The sequence below is a fragment of the Rhamphochromis longiceps genome, linkage group LG13 (assembly GCF_057381845.1).
Source record: "Rhamphochromis longiceps isolate RC_006_pf linkage group LG13, R_longiceps_female_GT1.1, whole genome shotgun sequence".
Classification (NCBI taxonomy): Eukaryota; Metazoa; Chordata; class Actinopteri; order Cichliformes; family Cichlidae; genus Rhamphochromis; species Rhamphochromis longiceps.
In genome coordinates, this window is record NC_140569.1 from 12837708 (window position 1) to 12847013 (window position 9306).

The 9306-nt window shown below is 41.3% G+C and overlaps 1 protein-coding gene across 6 annotated transcripts in view; it reads right to left on the reverse strand.

Annotated features, from left to right (window-relative positions):
• Positions 1-8767, reverse strand: part of ccser2a (coiled-coil serine-rich protein 2a) — a 51321-nt gene extending 42554 nt beyond the window's left edge. For 3 of the 6 annotated variants that reach the window (XM_085427718.1, XM_085427716.1, XM_085427721.1), the window contains exon 1: positions 8159-8767. The gene's annotated coding sequence lies outside the window, so the exon portion shown is untranslated. Of the gene's footprint in view, positions 1-1176; positions 1299-8158 lie in introns of those variants that run through there. The other 3 variants (XM_085427717.1, XM_085427719.1, XM_085427720.1) reach the window with 3 other exon arrangements.
• Positions 8768-9306: the final 539 nt, after the last annotated feature.

Genomic DNA, 9306 nt, shown 5'->3' on the forward strand with positions numbered 1-9306 from the left:
CAAAGCCTCCATACCATCTCTCTAGAGAGCAGTACGTCAAGCTACATCCATCTTTTTTTTCCTCTTCTAGCTTTCCATCAGCAGACTTAATAATTTAAGGGATGAGAAGTTTTTTTTGATTTTATTCAAACTCTGCAATAAGTATACTACAGCATAAGGGATGTCAAGGAAGATGTAATGTTTCTGGTGGGATTCTTATCAATATTTTTACTAATTGTACTCATGCACTAACCTTACAATCCAAAGTCACGAGATTCATTTTCATTTTCTGTCTTTCTAACGAAAATACTGTTAGGTCATTTTTCAAAGTGGCACATTTTAAGTAGTGTTTAAGTTGAAGGGGTTGAAAGCAACAACTATATTACCTCATGTGGGACTGAACAAAAACAATAACATCATAAAAATAAACAAATCTGTAGCCTACTACACTACTTTCCATAACTCAACTGACACATTATCCCTGTCTGAAGAGCACAGTATGTCATCCAGCCTGCTCTACTGTGTGAGAATAAAGCTCTGAAGTGTATGGGCCACCCCAGCCATGCCCATTCAACCTCTATCTTAAAGCAGTTTTACCATCAACTCAGTCATTTAGGAACTGTGTCAACCAACTAAATTACATTTTAAAAACGAAAATGCACAGCCTAAGCAACTTCACACAGCACTGAATCAAAACCAAAGTGCAACCTCATTTGCATATATTGACTGAGTCTAGAGTCTCACTGGAGTAATAACTAGGCCAGTCATCTGGACAGAGCAGTTGTGGGTCATAGCTGTGTCCCTGAAGAGATTAACAGAGTGCCATTAGAGAAGGCTAATAGAATGAGACAGGGTTGAAAGTAACGCTGGCGCTAGACTAATGTGTATTGAGTGAAAGCAATACTGGGAAGAGCTGCACTGATGTTAAAGGATGCTAATCCAATGACAAAGCACTGAGAATTTGGTAATGTTCTATACTAAAACGTGGCAGATCAAATGACAGAGTGCAACAGAGGAAACAGTGAGTGCAAGAGAGGGGAGCAAGATAAGGTGTGGCAAGCCACGGCACTGAGATCCACAGCTAGACCACAACAAGCAAAGACAAAATCACATCATCACATCAGTGCATCTTTCAGTGAGACTCATCTAATCTATTCCCTAATGTGCATCACAGAAAAGTAGATTAAAAACTATTACCTTAACTTGGTGAATTTATGTTGAGTTGTTCATCATTTTTATCCCCAAATTAATCAACAAGGGGAGAAATAAATGCAGTCAAGTGGATCTACACTTTGTTTCCTCCATCATCTAAACTGAAAGTAAGGTAGCAGCAAAAGAAAGTAGAGCACAGGAAAAGGAAGACACCCTTCAAAGGTTGAGCTGTATGCTGCCCTGCTCTGTCTTTGCATGTGTGCCTGAGTATGCGTGTAAAGTGACGTGTGTGGCGCGAGCGCTGATGGGTGTGTGGGTGGAGAGAACAGAGCCTTTATGAGGGCGTTAATATTTGATGGGGAATCTTTTAGGGATCCTACTCAGTGTGCTGTGAAAGGAGAGGAGAGCAGAGGAGAGAAAACACACCAAAAATATGATCCGCAATATGTTAAAAAGACCAAAGTCACATAATCGCCCCCAACACAGGAAGGCTTATCTACAAGCTGAAGAAGCAATTTACAGAATGCTGCCCTATGCTATCATGAGATCACCAGAGGGAATAATCAAGGAAACAGATCCTGCCTCCAGTAAAGAGAAATATACTGTGGCTCTTGTAAAGCTCCACTGTGAATTCAATTTACTTCCACTCATTTCATGGTCAACACAGCATACTGGTTCCATTCAGTCAACCATTTCTGTTAAGTGCTGGCAGTAAAACCATTCGAGCACTGCCACTTCATCCTGTTGTGTCTGTGATCTCACATGCCTTGATAAGTCCCAGCATGGAGTCTAAAGCAATGGTCATTATAACAGCAGCAGAACTGGAGGCTAACATACAGGATTTCTAAAACATAAATAAGGTTTTACTTTGTTTCACTCAACGCTTTTGCCAGATGGCTCAATATAAATCAGCTGCTCTGCCTGTATGTAATTACACCAGAGGTGCAAAGTAGATAACTGTCAAGCTATTTTGAGCCAAAAATACTTTCTATTAAGGCTGAATGGCAGTTGAGGATACTGTTGTGATGCGACACTGATTTGGGATATATTTTAAACATTCAACCATCACACTGCCAAAGAAAGTCTGAACCAAACTGAGTCATACTGCTGACTAGTCACGACACACAGAGACACCTTTTGAAAAGTTCTCATAATCTACCCTGAGTCATCCTTTACAAAAACACCCCTTTCTGAGGTGTGGAAGTCTTGGTGGCACTTATATAACTCTAATTATGTTCTCTATCATAACAGGACAGATGTCAGCTCTCCCATTCTACCAACACCAAGCTGTATATTCGAGGTTTGGTATATACGTTTGACATGCATAGAGGGACATTTCTCTGTCTTCTCCCTCCCTCCTTACATGACCTTCACTTGAACCATCCTGTGAGAACACTGCAGTGCAGCTGACAGCCCCATTTAATTCCCAACTTATGATTGGCCACAAGGGTGAGAACGGCTGATAAGTGTCACCAAGCAACAGCGCAGATGTCAGTCATTGTCAGCGAGGTCATTAGAGCTGTTCAAAAGCAGTCAGAGGCTGGTTTTTGAAGTAAGTCCACATAAAACCATATTACTGTGTGGTCACACAAGCTAGGCACTGAATAACTATACCACTGGGCGACCTGCAGTTTCAATTTAGTCATAAACGAGTAAAAATGTGGCTCAAATGAAGTCACTGCACAGTGAGGGGTTTCTGTCAGGGACGTATTTACACCTACGATAAAGCCCGGAGGGTTTCAGTGCAATTTAGCGTTGCACTTGACTAACACTATCCCTCTAGATTAATCCTAACCTGGATTTTTCTGCTGGTACAAGGCATATGTGAAATCACTAGCACGAAATTAGTCATAAACAGGTATCCAGTGCTGCACTGAAAACCTCCTCCTTGCTTTGGTTGCTAGCAGGTTGCTGTGGTCACATTAGATTGCATGGAAGATGCTGACTTGTCTGTAAATACACACAATCTGCACAATCCACCAAGCACAACCTGTACTTTTAAAGTAAACATTCTCCATTTCTGGTTTCTGGTGCATTTTTTCAAGTTTTAACGCAGCTCCGGACAGCAAATGGCATGTGTCTGCAGATAAACTTTAATGCAAACTATGGCCCAACGTGGCAATCTGCTAGCAACCAAAGCCATCACAAAGATATTTTTGGTGCAGTACCTCCTTTGAAACTGATTTCACCTTGTGACAGCTAGCAACCTCCAGAAACCACTCACCATCCAGGTGAAGAACCGGTAAACATTTCTTCCAAGCAAGGGTGATACAGACTGGTCAGTACACCTGTGTACTGAGGCCTTAATTACTAGATATGACACACATTTGATAACTTAAAGGTTGTAGTTGTTTTTTCTAACCCATTCATTAATTTTTTTTTCTTTCATTTATCCAATTCAGGGTTGCTGATGGGCTGTAGCCTATCCCAGCTGCCATTGAACAAGAGGTGGGGTACACCCTGAACAGGTCGCCAGCCAACACAGAGAGACACGTAACCATTTACACTAACATCCACACCTATGGCCAATTTAGGTGATTTAGCCCATGTTATTCTCTGGATGATATCAGAGCAATGGCATAACACTCTTTACTTTATCAACAACTCTTAAAACAGACATGGGTTCTCAAAATTTCCAGCTTATCTTAGGGCCTCCCCCATGGAGTTGTTGACTGGAACAGTCAGTTAGAAGAATCCCACCTAAAAAAAACCTGTTCCTCAGTAAACTGAGCCTTCACCCACACAAGGGGCGAAGGCTGATGATGTGAAGTGAAGTGGATATGCTGCTACCCACATGACATATGAACAGAGTATTCTCTTCATCTGTCTCAAGTAAGCTTGCTAGAAAATTAACAAAGAACACAGGGCATACACACTTTACAATGTTACTTCCTGGCACTAGACTTTATTTGCTGTATACATAATGTTTGGCACAGCTACGCTATCTTGTGGAAGAAGGGGATTCTCATTGTACACAAAAGAGCAAAGAGCAAAAACAACTCTGACTCATGCACCACTTTGCTGAGAGAATAAGCACAAAAAGCACATTTTGTAGATGCAAACAGGCCTGCTGTACCCTATACCACCTCTAACCTCTTCCTTACTAACCCTCATGGGACATACATAGCAGAAAGAAATCAAGATAGGAGAGAACTGTGGCTTTTAAAAAATAAAGCAATGTTTTCCATGACAGCCAACAGAAAGGTCGCAAAGATGAGACATACGTCTAAACAGTAAGCTTTTAATAGTTGTTCCTATTGGATTTATCCCGTGAATGGATGGTACAATGCTATTAGGTCAGCTTCCTCTATGACCCACTTCCCTCTTTCCTGTGCCGCCTCCTTTTCTACTCACTCTATCAGGCTGGCTGTCTCAACAAACACTTCTCCCAATCACTACTTTTTTTCTTTAGACAGCACATTTTTATTTAGTAGTTATCAAACAGTCTCTGTAAAACCAGGTAGAACAAAGCATCCACATATCAAATGCGGCCACTGCTGGCAGTTAACGTTCGCAAAATGCTTTGTGTCCATTTTCTCATCGTCTGTAAATATTAAGTCAACTAGAGGGGAACCAATCTAAAAGAGTCCTGAGATAATAGAGAAACATTTCCATTCACCTCAGGAGCTTTGTGGAATAAAGTGAATGGATACTCGTACTTCTATATCCCCCTGCTGTGTAATTTTCTTTGAAAAACAGAAAGGCACCACAGCACAATGAAATCCATTATCTGCTCAAGTAAGATGATGCTATTGCGGCTGTGCCTGCCACGCAAACAAGAGTATCTGAATATCACATTCATGTCTGTGCAGGTAATTGCCGAGGCTGACATTTAGAACTGCATTTCTTTTTCCCTTTAAGGAGGGTATGAGTAATGAGTCAGATCTCACAATTACACAACCATCAGATCCAGAAAAGGAAATGCACTATGTAAAATAATACTACTTATAAAGTGAAAGTTTCCCTAGGGAAATAAAAGTTTAAGAGTGACATGATATGGCACTGCTTAAAGGCTAAAAAGGGACGATGTGCCAAATGAAACTGGTGCAGTAACATGAGTACAGAAACACTCTGGAAATAAGCCATCGTGTCTGAGAATAACACCCATTTTCAGCAGATGCTTGCAAATTACAGCCAGTCCCATATGGTAATTGAGAATGACTCAGCAGTGATTGTGGAGGCAGGCAGAGAGCAAATGTTCAACCTCATAACAGAGTCCACAATCCTCAGCACATGGCCGGTGTCTGATCCTGGGGACATAACCACTCTATATCACATGACTCAAAGCCTTGAAGGATTACCGAAGGAGACTTAAGAGTTTGAAGGAGAGTGATCGCACGACCTGTTGTAGTGAAAGTTAAAATCGATTATATCACCTGATGCCAAACTGAGAGTAACTAAAGGAAGGCCATACAATCCATGCACAATTCATTCAAATATTCAGATTTTGATTTGTTTGGTATTCATGTGGTTTCAGTTTGTCACTCACTTTTCCATGGCTCACACACATAAGCTCATTTGTTTCCAGGAACTATTATGTTAAAAGTTACTTGTGTGTCCCACATAACCAAATGAGCAAAATTTAACAATAATTCATTCATTTTTTTTAATTTATTCAGTAATTATTGTACTTGGCAGGTCAGCAGGACTTTTTAGGGGGGGCTGTAGATGAACGTAGCACATGTCAACAGAGACAAATACCAAACATGCTTAAAAAAAGCTTAGAAAACTGTCTAACTATTTTTTTAGATGCTGATTTTCCATAAACTCTGATATTATTCAAAAGATAAACACCAGAAATGTTAATTTATGCAGTTCTGTTGTTTTCTCTGTCATCCTGACACCAGGATCATGCTACAAACGAAACAGCATATTCTGTGTTTTGTTAAACTTGTAATGAATGTACAGTATACACATTTAGTAGGTTAAAAGTTATAACAATGTTTTTTGTTTTGTTTTTATGTCATAGAAAGCAAAGTGTGGCACTTTGTCACACTGACTCACTGAAACACATGAACCGACCACTCTAAACACAGCCTTTGCTTTTCCACATATGCCACATGGATCTGTCTGCTGTAAAACATACCACTTCCATTTTAAGTCAATATCTTAATAATATTATGACATCATCCAGCCAGCAATTACACACATCTGCTGTCAACGCCCTGCACTGTGTTCATAATTATGCCTGGTTAAATACAATTTTTGGAGAAAAAGAACACAAGGGCTCTTCAACCAACTGAACCACTCCCAAACACTTAACTGATTTTATTTACTGATGCTTTATAGAAGAGAAAATATCAACCTACACAAGAAATTTCCAGCACATTACCTTCTAGTGCATGCAAAATTAGGATTTATCTCCCAACTCAGCCATATGATCGTTCATTCTTATTCTCTCAGTATTTCGACGTTGTCTTTTCATACTTTCAAAAGCTTTCCCTAAAGATGCCTAAAAGGGCCTTGCTGATCTTTGAAGGACACTTTAACTCCAAGGACTCTGTGTTTATCCATCAGAGATTCTGTGTCAACACTTTACTACGTATGGAGCTATTCCAATCCTGTAAACATCTGCAGTCTTACCGAGGGAATAACAGAACTGATAAGCGTGGCTAAGTATAGCTCTAATGACAGGCCACATACAGCGAGAGAAGAGGGCAAAGAGGATCAGAGAAAAGTCAAAGTCAAATCAAGTTCCTTGGCTCTATGAGGAACACGCATGAAAACCTGCACAATGTGGTTGAGCATAAATGTCAGAAAACCAGAGATGTGGACTAAGTATAACACCCACAGCAGACAGGACTGGAAACAGCTCATGTCTTAAAGTATAAGGAGTTGTGTAGGGCTCATCTTGCTTAACGCTTACGTCTTCATCCTCCACCTGTGATTTCTGGTATTACTGTATAAATAACACTTATCTGTGCTGTACATAGTGATTTTTCAGCATTTTACGACCCTGTCACCCTCGAGGTTGCACTTCAAGAGCGCTATGGTGTCTTGGAATGACTGCTACTCCCAGGGTAGTGGGACAAATGTGTGATTTCACAAACAGCCACATTACAAAATACACTGACGCTGACAGTTAAGGCAGGCCAAAGAGACACAGCAGTTTGGGTGGTCCACTCTTCAGCAGACGTTCAGCTGTTGTAGAGTGGAATCAGATTGTAAACACACCCTCAGCCAAGGTGGCGCTCCAGGATCCTAGCCAACAGGTGTCCAACGTACACACTCATGGATCAGCATGTGCGTTCGTGTTTGTGTGTGCGTGACCCCACCCTAACACCGGACAAACCAGACTGATGTTCATCTCGCTTACACTAAGGGCAATCGGTCACGCCTTATCCTAATGTGTACTGGCGCTGATGCCACGGCGCTTTACACTGTCTGGCCTGTTATAGATCACAGCCTAAAATGGCACACACACACACACCTCATGGTAAAGACTTGAACTGTCAGCAACTACAGTCGAGGTATAAAAATATGAATTTGAAGGCTCCACTGCACGGTCGCTTATAAAAACCCTGCTTGAATTTACACCCTTGTCTGCTGCATGTAACTTTAAGATCATCTATGAGTCATCTTCAGTTACCTTTAATTCCTGGCATGTCCATGAGCAAGGTATCTCAATGGTAAATCTCAAGGAAGCCAGATTTCCCTTTAAGCATTAACTATTTAGGTACCCAACAGGCTGTGAGACACTTGACAAGCAGCAGTGCTCCAGAGTAGCTAAAAATTCCAATTTCTGTTTGTATTATGCAATAAAGAACATTCCTATGGTGCACAAAGGTCTTATCATCCTTATTCACGGTACAGTGACTCTCACGGCATGTTATGACTGTGGAGGGTGTTGTTGGAAAGCATGGCCTCCTCTGCCTCACAGATGAAGACCAATTCACATCTTTGAAAATAAGGGCTCTATAGGCACACATACTGGAAACAATTTCTATTGTTGTCACGTCATTTCACAGCTAAAACAAGACTTGTGTAAGCTAATACGGACTGTCCATTGGACTGTCATTAGACTTACCTAAATGATGCCGTTACAAGCGTGTTTATCGCCTCGTGGTTGGTTGAGGGAACCGTCTACTTGTTCGTTGTCTTTTAAACAACATGGTGTTACAAAGTGAGCGGCCGAGAAGAGGTAGCAAGTCCTACAGTTTCGCGTTTGAAACTAGCTCACCGCGGAGATGCACTGGTGAAGTTAAGGCTAGCCCGTAGCCTGTAATCATGACACAAGTTTAACGGTTATCGCTACAGCCGATGCATCACAAAGAGTTATTTGTACTAAACAAATCAGCAAGCTTACACTAAGTGCTTGAAGATAGCTTATAAATAAATACATTTTAAAAAATCGTCTTTCTCTTTAGTATTTCCAGCATACCGTTAAAAACAGCCCGAAGCAACTGTACCACTATCCGTGAGTTACACTGACAGCAAACATCGACCAACTGATGATACCGACACTGAAAACGGGTCGTCCGCAAAGCGGCAGGCGAGCTTTAACGACAACACGGCCATGTGGACCGAAAGAAATCCTCACACGAAGCAACACCTGGGCTTGTAAATAAACTAACCACAGCAGGAACCCCCCGCAAAGTTCAGTGTACAGACGGAGTCCCCCCAAAGCGCCTTCTCATTCGACATCCTCCCCTCGCTTTCGAGGGGGCGGAGCGTGTAGATGTCACCTGGGACTTTGCACGCTAATCTGCAAGCTTGGGTTGCATCTCTCTTTGCTAGGTGTTATTGAAGTCCTGTGAGTCAATTTCTGTCTCTGGCATTAATTTAATTCGCTCTTATGAGTTTATATTAAGTTGTAAGCTTTCAAATAAAAAGTAAACTACAGCTTGGTAGCCGCACGTGTGACGTCAGACCCATAGCTGAGCGTGCAGGGCTGTGCTAAATCTGTTTACTAGCCACAAAGGACACTACGTTTGCACCAATGACTGTAGAAAACAAAAGGGGGGTTTTAAAGGCCCACTTGGGCCTTTAAAACCCCCCTTTTGTTTTGAACCTCCATTCTGAAAGGGAAATAGTATTAAGTGTATTTTTCCCAGTTGGCAAGACAAACTGAATCTTAAGTGTTAAACTTACAGGGGGCTGAGTGGATGTGCAAAATTTGCGATTTTACTCTTTTTTCTTTTTCTTAATAAAATGTACTGCTAATTGCTTAAAATA